Raw genomic sequence first — 12222 nt, 5'->3', positions numbered from 1 at the left:
TTGGTTTATTATTATTGGTAAATATAATTAATTGATTTGTAAGAAATTGGATTGCATGGAAATAATTGGAATATTCATGTTCATATTGATTAATATACAAAAAAGATAGTTATATAACTAATTGATTTATATTAAAATGTTGAATTTGTATTAAACAACTGTATTACATAATTACATAATTAACCAATGTGAGGATGGATATAAAAATAGATGACAATGGGAAGGGGTATAATATAGAAGGGAAAAATTGAATTTGATTAAGATTAGAGATGAGGATGAAAGGTAATATTGTTTTTTTTTTAAAAATAGATGAGGAATAAATATGGCAAAAAGGAAATATAGAAATTGTAAATTTAATTGAAATGACTAAACGCTGTTTAAATTTGTGAACCAGCCAAATATTCTGTTCAAAGAAAATACATTGTATGTTTGTATGTGTGTTTCTAATTATTGCTATTTATTCATATTTGTTCTCTTTTATTCTTTAAAGTTTAACAATTCATTCTTTATCTTAATATCTTTATATTTGCTTGGGGTTGGCTTTCTTCCCTTTCATCTTTTTTATTGTACAGCAATCTTTCTCCTCAAACCTACCACCTCTCTCTTTTCTTTCCTTCTTACTTTCTCTTCCCTCCACGCTCTTTTTCTCCTCCCTACTTCCTCTTCCTTTCTCCTTCTCCTCCTCTCTTCCTCCCTCTCTTACCCTCACTCCTACTCTAATTTCCATTCCCTTCCTTCCTTCCTCTCTATTGCTGTATCCTTTTATGTATATGGACTACTCAGAGGGCTGAAAAAGTTGTTTTTGACTGGTCCTCACACTTTTGACCAGTCCTCGAACTTATGACTGTCCTCACATTTTACATTTTTGCCCTATCTTGTCATCATGGTGAAGAGAAGCAGTTGTGAAATGAGTGACATGGTTGTTAAGAATGCTGCACGGGCATAAATGTGAGGATGGTCATAAGTGTGAGGACCAGTCAAAAGTGTGAGGACCTGTCAGAAATGACTTTTCAGCCCTCTGAGTAGTCCCTATACACATAGCCATGGCCACCCGGTCACATGAACAGCTAGCCATGCCCACCCAGTCACATGGCCTCCAAGCCACGCCCACACAATAAGCCACGCCCACAATGGTGTCCTTCTTACCAATGTTAAAATCTGTTCACCTTACCCTATACACATAGCCATGGCCACCCGGTCACATGACCAGCTAGCCACGTCCACCCAGTCACATGATGAGCTAGCCACGCCCACAAAATAAGCCACGCCCACAATGTCCCTCTTTACCAATGTTAAAATCTGGTCACCTTATCCTAGTACTAAGTTAGTCATTAACGGAGATGACCAGCACAGCAATAAACTCCTTGACTTTTCAAACTATGAAACAAGAATCAATTAGATTACTAATATCCTGTTAGTAATGATGCAAAGCAAAAGTGATCCTAAGGCAAGACTACAGCAGGCAAAATTGAACAAGTGGGAAAATCCATTCCTAGCATGACTGATACAGTAGTAGAAGCCAACAGTATCTGGAAGACCATGTGTTTGCCATCACTGGTTTAATCATGGGCAATTCATACCCTTGATGAAAAATTTTAACTTTTCAAATCTACTTGGCATCAAAGCAGCTTTGTGGATAAGAACATCTATTGTTTATTAAAAAAAGAACTGAAATAAGTCTGTCATTTAAATATTTTACAATTGTCTAAAAATTAATATAATTTTATCTACATTCTGATCCTACAGGTTGTTTGAAAAACAAATATTACTTCTTTTCTCAATGATACCATGTTGGGCTTTACTTCTTTTTTGGTTAAAATGTTAGATTTCTTTAACTATTTACTTCAGTTTGCTACTGTGTTTCCCTGAAAATAAGACAGGGTCTTATTTTCTTTTGAACCCTGAAATAAGGGCTTGGCCTTATTATCGGGGGGGGGGGGGTTGTCTAATTATTTTGGGGGTGCAGGAGGTGGCAAGTGTGGGACTGGATGTCCTGTCGCCGCTGTCACCTCCCCTCCCTGTTGTTCGTGCCAGCTGCTGCCTCGTAGAGGCTTGTTGTGCCGTTGCACCCACGAACTGCAGCACCACCGCAAGCTTCATCATACCGACACAGCTGGCGTCCTGCTGCTCACAAGCCTTGCAGAGTCCTACTCCATGAGGCAGCAGCGCGGCGAGTCTCACAAAGACTCATTTCTGGCATTTCTGGCAGGTGTGGCGGGGGAGAAGCAAGATGCATGGAGTGAGACATGGCTCCCCTTGCCATCTCTTCTCCCCCCCTTGCCGGGCATAACAGGACTCCTGCCCCTTCCTTAGCCACCTGCCCCCTTTAGGGATACAATTTGGGGGTGTGGCAGGTGGAGCAGTTAAGAAGCGTGTCACGTGTTTTACCTTCCCAACTCCACTGCGTTCCTCGCCGTTATGTCCAGGGAAACATGTTGTAAAAGAAAACTTCTCGCGAGTTCGAGAAGTTTGAACTCGCGAGTTTTCTTTTCCAACTTGTTTCCCTGGATACAATGGTGAGGAACGCGACCGAGCTGCAAGTCTCTGGTAAGACGCACATCTTGCGGTGGGGTGCAATTTGGGGGTGGCAGGTGGGGTGGGCCGCAAGACGTGCATCTTATCGGAGACTGGTAGCTCCGTCGCGTCTCTCGGCTAGTCTGTGCAGGGAAACACCTTGCATGGTAAATGAAAACTTCTTGCGAGTGCAAGCAATTAACTTCTTGAACTCGCGAGAAGGTTTTTTTTACTGTGCAAGGTGTTTCCCTGCACAGATCGGCTGAGAGATGCGACAGAGCTGCCAGTCTCCGGTAAGATGAACATCTCGCGGTGGGGTGCAATTTGGGGGTGGCAGGCAGGGGATGGGGCAGGGCAGGCTGTAAGACATAAACCCCAGCTGGAAGCAGAGAAGAGGCCAGTCAGGCCAACCGTCTGCTGCTGTGTCTTCTGGCAGCCAGGGCAGAGGGGCAGTGAAGGGCAAAGGGAACTGCAGCCCTGCAAGGAGTTGGAACCATAGAGCGGGAAGCACATTCCCAGAGTGGCCACTGCCAGAAGACTCTCTGCCCCGGCTCCTGGAAGATTCAGCAGCAGGTGACTGGTCCGACGGGACACTTACCGCTTGGTCAGTGAGTGGCACTCTGCCCAGCCGGAGGGGGGTTGTCCACTGGGTGGGCACTATGTGGCAAGAGGTGCCGGGCAGCTGCTCTCTTGCAAGTGGTGTGGGAGTTTGCAGGCAAGGGGGATGGATGGATGGATGGGAGGTGGGCGAGCGCCAAGAACACTAGAGAGAAACAGAACAGAGAGGCAGCTCCCAATCAGCTCAGCTGACCCGCAGGTCATGATTAAAGGGCCCAGCTCCCATTAGCTGACCAGGAAAGGGAAGGGCTGCCTCCTGTGCTGGCCATGCCCACCCCTTCACTAGGGCTTATTTTCAGGGGAGGGCGTATATTTTCACCCATCCCAAAAATCAGGCTTGGCCTTACTTTCAGGATTTGTCATGTTTTTGGGGAAACATGGCATTCAAGCTTCTGCATTTCCTTTAACTATCTTGGTCTTCATTTTTTCCCAATACATTGCAATCCAGCAGGCAGAGAATGTTTTTCTACTCTTATATCTTACCTAATGTAGATTAATAGTTGTCTATCCATGATAAACGCAAAGGTGGATTGGGAAATATTGATTTATTCGCTATCTGGGAAGATTATCACAGGAACAAATGACAGAAATCTCAAAAGACTCTAATGTTGACTAACTAGGGAGTTATCTAGTGATTTTGCCCTAACACTGAGATGGCCTGCATATTTTCAGTAAAGATACGCAGTAATTTGACCTGAAAGATTCCACCTCAAGGCCAACCTGTGACTGAGACTGGATCAATGATATCTGGAAGAAAATTAGTATTTTCTCAGTATTAGTACAAATTAGTATTAGTATTTTAGTCCAATCAGTAGTAGATCCCTTTCAGTCAAGATTCAGGCCAGGTCATGGGACTGAGATAACACTGATGGCCGCTGGAGTGGAATGCATCCATCCTTCTTGTTCTTGCTTTCTCAGCAGTCTTCAATACCATCAATCATGCTGTCTTTTCTTGACTGCTGTTCCAACTCTTGAATGAAAGGGTTTGCAAGGGAATGCAAAGGTTGCACTTTGCTGGCCTTGCTTTCAAAGGGTGGCAAAAAGACCACTTGGAGGTAGTGGTTTTCTATTGCCATTCTTCAGGAGCAAACAGATTCACATTAAATGGCTCTAAAATAATTTAGGAAAATCTGTGCAGGGGTAAGTAAGAAAAGTGAGGAAGAGAAAAGAATGACTGCCACGTTACAGTAGTCTAATAAGCTTAGCTGTATAAGCCAGCTTTATTAAAAGCAATGCTTTGTGATGCAGTGGTTAAGGTGTTGGATTAGAAGCAAGGAGATCCAGGTTCTAGTCTATCCTCAGAGATTTAAACTCATCGGGTGACTTTGGGCCAGTCACATTCTCAGAGCTCAGGATACCCCACAGGATCGTGGTTGTGGGGAAAACAAAAGCAGAGAATAATATGTATGCTGCCTTAAGTTCAAAAATAAAAGGTTGTTATAATTCAAATCAAATAACATTACATACTTTTCACCAAAATCACCACTAAAGAAAAATATGACATGAATCAAAGAATTCTTTTTACAGTACACAGAATCCATGAAAAAAGCAGTTGGTGGGGACAAAGTAGGGCAAATTAATGTGACAGCAAATGGCAATATAAGCAAATGTTAGGCCATGTTGTACTCAAAAGTGAAACTGATAAGAATTGACTGAACTTGCAAAGCATAGAAACTGTTAAAAAGAAATGGCATCTGGTCTTTAGAAGACAGGTTATAAAAATAGTTCAGACTTCATTTTTAACACACTTAAGCTCAACTTTTAACAACCCAATACTTTAAAAGCCTGGAATATATTTTATTCCAAGTTAAATCTAACATAACGTACTTCCTGTGACTCTTATTTTCTGTTACTATATGTGCAGTACATGCCTTCTCGGTAGAGAAGAGACAGCATTCCACAAGGAAAACATTCCAGAGGGAGAACACATTCTTTGTGACCACTCTCTTGCTTCAAGACTAGGACAGCACTTTCATAAACTACAGCCCATCCCTGCTGCTTTAAGGATTTGGCTCAGAACTCCCAAGTCTCCCAAGCAATAGGGGCTCCGAGATTAGGCACAAGGCATTGTTTATGATGGAATAAACAAAGCAAAAATTCTTTCTTTCCTCACAGACTTTAAGCATATCTAAACTACTGCCAACAACAACTACACAGCACACTACCAATCAGAGCCAGTAACTTAATTCTATTCTTTGCATAGGCAACAACTATATTCCCATTCATTTAAATTTGAAAACTGGACTGCCCTTTTTCTTGCTAATCCCCAGTGTCTCCATAATCTGTATCAACATCAAATTTGCTACCCCTAAATAAGTATCTCTGAACTTAAATCTCTCCTACAACTTCTCTTTATAATTCATATCTGTTACACCAGTACAGGTACACGCAGATGTGGCATTTCTTAACATGCTTCCTAGATTCCAGCTGGAAATGCATATAATGGTAGCAACTCCATCTCTATTTAGAGTTTATTTCCATTCATGGGTATAAGCAAGATGGGACAGGAGATTTTTGGAGATGAGAAAAAAAAATAGGAGAGTGATGCCTCTCTTCATAGGAGGTCTCCACCATCAGCTACAGTATGTGGTTATAGTAAGTATATATAAAAGAACATTAATTGGAAGAAGGGAGTTCAATGGGCAGAATGTAGCAGCAGATCAGCTACAAGACTTCAAGACTTCCAGAGTTCAGATTATTTGATTTCTATCTTGCCTTTTGTACAAGAACTCAAACAATATATACAGTGGTCCCTAATAAAACAACCTTATGAGGATAGGCTGGACTGAGAGAGAATTTCTAGGTCAAAGTTTCAGGGGGTATCAGTGGCAGAGAGAGAAAACTAAAACCTTCATCCCAGTAATCTTCATCTACCATCTTAAACACACTGGGTCCCATGTAATTATATTTACTGCCCATATAATTTGCACAATAGAGATAAAGGATACTATGACATCAAATTCTACAAAACTTCAAGACTACATCATATGAAAAAGAACTTATCTTTTTTAAAGCTCAACAAAGGAAGTCAAGATACTTTCCTTTTCAACAGCCACAATTCCTCTATTATAAAAGGGCTAGGCAAAATGTCCAGTGTTATCTAACACTTTTTACTACTTCAAAATATCTTCAGCTATGAACAAATGGTATGAAACATGATTTACACGTCAATTTTTTATAATATAATATTATACAAACAATCTAGAATTCAAATCCCGTATGTCAAAAACTTTAATGGCTGGAGATTAGGGGCAAAGTTCAAGGTCTTGAAAATGCAACTGGGTGTTGGCTACAGAAAGCTACTTGATATAATTGCTTTTGCAAATGGAAAATCAAGAGACACTTTCAGACTCATTAGCAATTACACTTGGTTGTGTCTACTATTAATATGAGTCACAAAGCAACATGTTTTGAGTCCATACTAGTCATGATCCATACAACTATCCACCATCTGCTGGCTGGGTTCGCAAACCAGACTAACCTCAAATCAAACCAACAATTTAGCAACGTAAGGTGAGAGATATTTTAGAAACAGAAAGGATGGTTCAATCATAGGCTTGAGTCCCACAGGCCTTCCCCTGCTTTTTTCTGCCTTTTTAATCTGCCAAATTCACTTGGAGCTCTGAGAATAGCATTGAGTTGTCTTGCTCCATGCTAAGCAGGGAGAACTGCTACCGTCTTTTGTAATTTGGACTTTAACCCAGAAGACAAACAAGAAAATTTTGGCCAATCAGCCAAATACAGCTCATTTGTTTAAACTCAGGATTTCCTACTAAATGTCACTTGGTTTGCATCAAAAAAAAAAATGCAATAACAAATGTAAGCACTGCTTGCATCTGAACTGGAACTATATTTGCTACAAAAAAACCTGCATTCTTTAACTGAAGTTTCTCTAAAATAATACAATTCATGTTATATTTGCATTGTAACACATTTTTGCTGATGAATTTAAAAGTAACTTTTTAATCTTTTGTTTTAAGTACTTCCCCTACAAGATGAATATGGATTTTGTGTTGTTACAAAAGTGTCAAAGAAGCCTTTGTGTCTCATCTGAGTAATCTGCCTGCTCCAATACTTGTTTATTTGACATGTTGACTGAGTTAATGGGAACTGGGGTCCAGTAACATCAGGAGAACTACAGATTGTCTTTATGGCAAAAGTTAATCATGCAGCAACAGCTATGGACATTCTTAAAATTGTACATTAAATAGTGCATTGCTAATACCAATATATATTAGTTATTTCTTTTATGCTGCCTTATCCAATTGCTGATTAAGCAATAACCAGCTTCCAAAATATTTTTGCATTGATTTCTGTGACAGAAATTTTTTTTTAAAAATCATTTAGAACTATATTTGCTTGATGGAAAACAGTTTTGTTTGTAAAGCACTAGTTGATCTTAGATTGTATTGAAAAAGTAGAGTGGGGTTAACATGATTATTTATATTGGTACCTACTCAATACTTGCTTGCTTTTAATCTAAGATTATCCAATATATCTGCTCTAGAAGAAGCAATATTAATTGTGTGTAATCTGTAGCCTATGAAGTGTGTGTGTGTTCAAGAGTCCTGGGCAAGAGGATTCAAATGGTTTCAAATTCTCTTAATTCAAACTTTTGATTTTCAGTATTAAAACAGTCTAAAATTTCTCTTAACTGATTGCTACAACTATACAAAAATAAAAAAAAATATTTTTAACTATACCATTGTGTTCAATATTTTATAAGGAAGCTAAATGCAAAATTGCTTCAATTAACAGAGCAGATGAAATGTTCTGTTTCATGACATCTCTCCCCCCAAAAACAATGTTTCAATTATTATTTGGAAAACAGGCATCCAGTCTACCGTCTATAGAAAATTTTACTACTCTTTTTTAACCAAATATTAAAGCTTTACAAAGGTTATGTTTAAATAATACCTAAATACATAGTTAAGTGAGTCACGGTATTCTGATTTAACCAATTATCTAGTTTTGCACAGCATACTGTACCACTAACTGATCAAAGGCTGGGTTTGCAAAGCCCATAAGCTAGCCAACTTCATTTTGGCCTAACAGGCCATATAAACTCAGACAATACATTATTACATCATTGCTTCTTTAATGGGTTACTGCTGGTAAATTCCATCTCAGAGAATCCAGCATACTCCAGGGAGGTCCAGTCATAAGATTATTTTTTAGCTGCATACGTTGACCATTCTTGCTCTAGCTCTTTAGAGTTTTCTTGGAAGGTGGCCTCCTGCTTTAGATTTCTCAGATAAGAAATAAATGCAATCATAAATCAGTTATAATGCCATTACATCACCACCCACACCCCATAAATGATATTTATTGACAGTGACAGAAGCAGTCAAACCAGTATGCCAATTTTATCAGAGACTATCCAAAATGGTAAGTCTGGCACCACTCTCTCTTCCTGATTCTGAAGAGGTGTTCCTGCCCAGGCTCACACCTCACCTTCCATCTACCATGTCTTACATAATTTCTTTCCTTCCAGCCTTCCCTAAGTATTGGGGAAACCCTTCCACTTTTCAGCCTTTCTGGCCACTCAAAAATATGTAACTTTCTTCAACCCAAAATTTGAGCACTCCAGGTATACAGGTGAGAAACAGTTTTTCCTCATATACCAGTACTGAATATTCTATCTCAGGCACACAATTAAATAAGAAAACTAAAGAAAATGCTTCCCACATGGAGTTATTAAAGCTAAGTTCTACTAGAAAGCAAATCCTACGTTGAAAATATCAATTGGCTTCTGACATTTCTGAAGACTTGTGACAATAAAGTTCTTCTGAATTCTAGGCTAGTTTGTTAAGAGCGCACATTCCAAAAGAAAATATTGAGTGCTGTTACAGAGTTAAGTATGTACCCTAGACTAAAAAGGAAGAATGAAATTCCTGCCTACTTTTTTCCTATTCAACACTAGCTGCCTCTGGGAACACAAAGTAAATTGAGACACATGCATTTTAAGGCAAGTACTTCTAGCACTCCTTCACTTCAACAAGAGGCTAAAACCACTCCATTCAGTAGCACTTTCCAGTCAAAGATGTTTTTGAAATCACAAAGATTTGCCATATCTGTAAAGTAAGTGCAGATTTATAATATCTTAGAACAAAGTTAGCATCAGCCCAGCATCCACCCACGGTGGAAAAAAGGGGAGCAGATACTCTCTCATGTACCCTAGAAGCAATCTTTCTCCAATATGGCACCTCATAAAGATCTACTGCAATGAATTTCCCATGTGCATTTTTGTTTCCTGCATTAGTGCAACACTGACTCATTTCTTCCCAGAATTTAAGATAATACCACATAAATCTGCAAGCTATCCTTTCTCAGTACCTTGGCAAGTTCTGAGAGTGACACAAAACACTTAAATGTTCTCTATAGTTAAGAAAAAAAGCCACTGGATTAAGTCACTGAAATAGTGTATCTAACAAAAGCAAAAATCAGCATAATTTCAAAAAGTACTTCAAGCACACTTATGTGTTCTGCAATTTGATCTTAAGACCAATAGTTGGAATCTTTTAAATAAAAAAAAACTAACTCCCAACGGAATCATATCCAAAACTAAAGTAATTCATTTCTCCTACCAAAAAAAAAAAAAAGACAAAGTTTTACACCTGCAATTGTATAAGTATATAACAGAACTATATTTATGCTATAATTCTGTGAGTTAATTTACTGTCTTGTAATTAATGCCAAAGTATCAAAAACTTTGTCAAATGCTATTCAAATATTCCACAACTATCAACACTTAGGCTTTTTGAACAATGCAGATCTCATGCTATCTTGAGAAACATTTGGAAAAGACAAATTTTATATTAGTTTTTTTCTTGGTCTCAAATTAGTAGTAATACATTTACTGGCAACCATAGATTTTAGTATCAAATTAATTTCTGGGTTTATAGTCATATTTTTTTAAAGTAACTAGGGATTGTGTAAGTAATTTCCAAACATTTTTTACATTATCACCAATCAGAATGACAATTTCATATTTAAATTATGAAGTGCAATGATGTGCACATGGCAAAATATACCAGTGATCACTAGGACTATTCCTTTACTATCAATTGTTTAAATCAAGGCAAATTCACACAAGTTTTGGATAGAGGGGAGTGGGGTAACAGTTATGGTTGTGTATTAAAATATTATGAAGGCCAAAGATTATCACTCAGATATTGAGAAAAATGGATTGACACATAGTAATTCTTTGTACATATAATAATTAAATACTGCCTAGTCTCTTTTGGATGTTGTAACTATTATCTACACTTTGCTAGAGAGTTACCTATTGGCAAAGTAATCAGAAATAGAATACTGCTCTATCAAACATAAAAGTGTAGCCCTATAGATGTTTTTTTGTTGTTGTTGCCTTCATCACAGTAGGTGGCAGCACCTAGCCAACCTTGCCTGGTTTTGAAAAAGCAAAGCAGGATTGAACCTGGTTAAGACACAAGAAAATTGCAGGGTATAAATATTATATTCAAAAGAAAGAATATTTTTTTCAGAAGAATGCAATAACAAAACATACATACAAAGAATGGGATTTATTGTAGCTATGCTGTTGTTAATATAATCCTATCTGCTAAACAGTTGCTTCCAAAACTATGTAAACAAAGGTTTAGTTACATTTCCCAAACTTTAATAATAAGCACGCTCACATCAACTTCAAATATATAAAATTATATTTGACCTCATGAAAGGATAATTATATTATATATTGGAATTTTAAGCCATTCAGCTAACAAATTAATGAATTGATTTTAAAATTATTTTATTTCAGTTGAATATATAAGTATTGTATGGCACCAAATTTCCAGGCAGCAACTTTATATATTAAACAATATTAGTCTCCACACACAGCAACTGCATGAGTCAGACAGTTTGAGCCTATGCAAAGATCTGCAGTTTTCATTGGAATGGCAAAGTACCTAAACCTATTTTTCACCTGGTGACTAAGTTAGAACATACCTCTATGCAAGCAGCAACTGATTATACAATTGTTATTTGCAGTGAATTGTAACACACCTATCCTTGAGGGGAGAAACTATATTTGCAGGATTGTGTTAATCTAAGAATCTGTGTTCATTCACTAGCTTTTCTCAAAAAAGGGAACATGCTTATTTTATCATCCCAATTTTTCACTTACATAATTTAAAGGGTAGCATTAGCAAAAATGCTCAAAAATTTATCAGAAAAAAACATGTTTTACAATTTGCAAAAGCTATTCCATAAATCCTGATTTACGCTGCAATATAAACAGGTTTATATATACACAAGGGTTGTTTGTGACCAGTTCAGGTATTAAATTATACACATGGAAGTCACTATTCCAGATAAACACAACTGTGATGCTATTTTTCTCAAATGTGCCAGCAAGTTAGACTGCACATTGCTAAATACAGTTATCCTTGCAGAAATGAACTACATTCAACAACTTTTTAAACACTGCATGAAAGTATTCATTTTAACCTATGCCACTTAGGTATGTGACCTAAAGTGTGTAAAAGGCAGGATACAAGCCTTAAATTATATACTGAAAGAAAATACAAGCAAGATAAAATGTAAAGTTCAACCAATCCATTTTTGTTAAATAGCATATAAACTCTTCTACTGGAAGAGATTACTGTGGCAATCAAGATATGAAACTACCATAGTATCTATGTTGAAAAGATAACCAATGTGCATTTGACATGGATCCTAAAGGGTTTCTGTGCAATTTGAAGGATGGCTTTCTCTCAATACTTTTAAGCATCCAGACCACAACTTTAAAAGCTGCAACAATGGTAAAAGTGCCAAAATACACACAAAAACTTGTGTTAAAAAGCCTTCTTCCAGTCACACAATGCATCATGAGCAAGCAATGTCAGATAGGGATAAGCTAGCATCTCAAAGCATATGAACTGATGTTTGATTTTTATTCTAAATATACCATTTCTTTTAGCAGCCTATAAGCAAGAAAATCAACTCCAATGTTCTTTCCTGTTTTCTCTCTCTATATATATTTTTTAATCAATCATTTTCTCGTTTCTATGATGGCTTTGGCACGACTTAGCTATGCATGCAGATCCCTACCAGATGTGAAGAAAACCT

General features: G+C 37.6%; 1 protein-coding gene across 2 annotated transcripts in view; it reads right to left on the bottom strand.

Moving 5' to 3' along the window:
• MYH9 (myosin heavy chain 9) overlaps positions 1-12222 on the bottom strand; it is an 84143-nt gene that overhangs the window by 71015 nt on the left and 906 nt on the right. The gene's annotated exons all lie outside the window — the stretch shown is intronic.

Source organism: Pituophis catenifer, unplaced genomic scaffold (genome assembly GCF_029215685.1).
Source record: "Pituophis catenifer annectens isolate HBS135680 unplaced genomic scaffold, rPitCat1.0.hap2 SCAF_7, whole genome shotgun sequence".
NCBI classification, from domain to species: Eukaryota; Metazoa; Chordata; class Lepidosauria; order Squamata; family Colubridae; genus Pituophis; species Pituophis catenifer.
The sequence above is the reverse complement of the archived record's forward strand: the minus strand, read 5'-3'. Positions and strand labels throughout refer to the sequence as shown.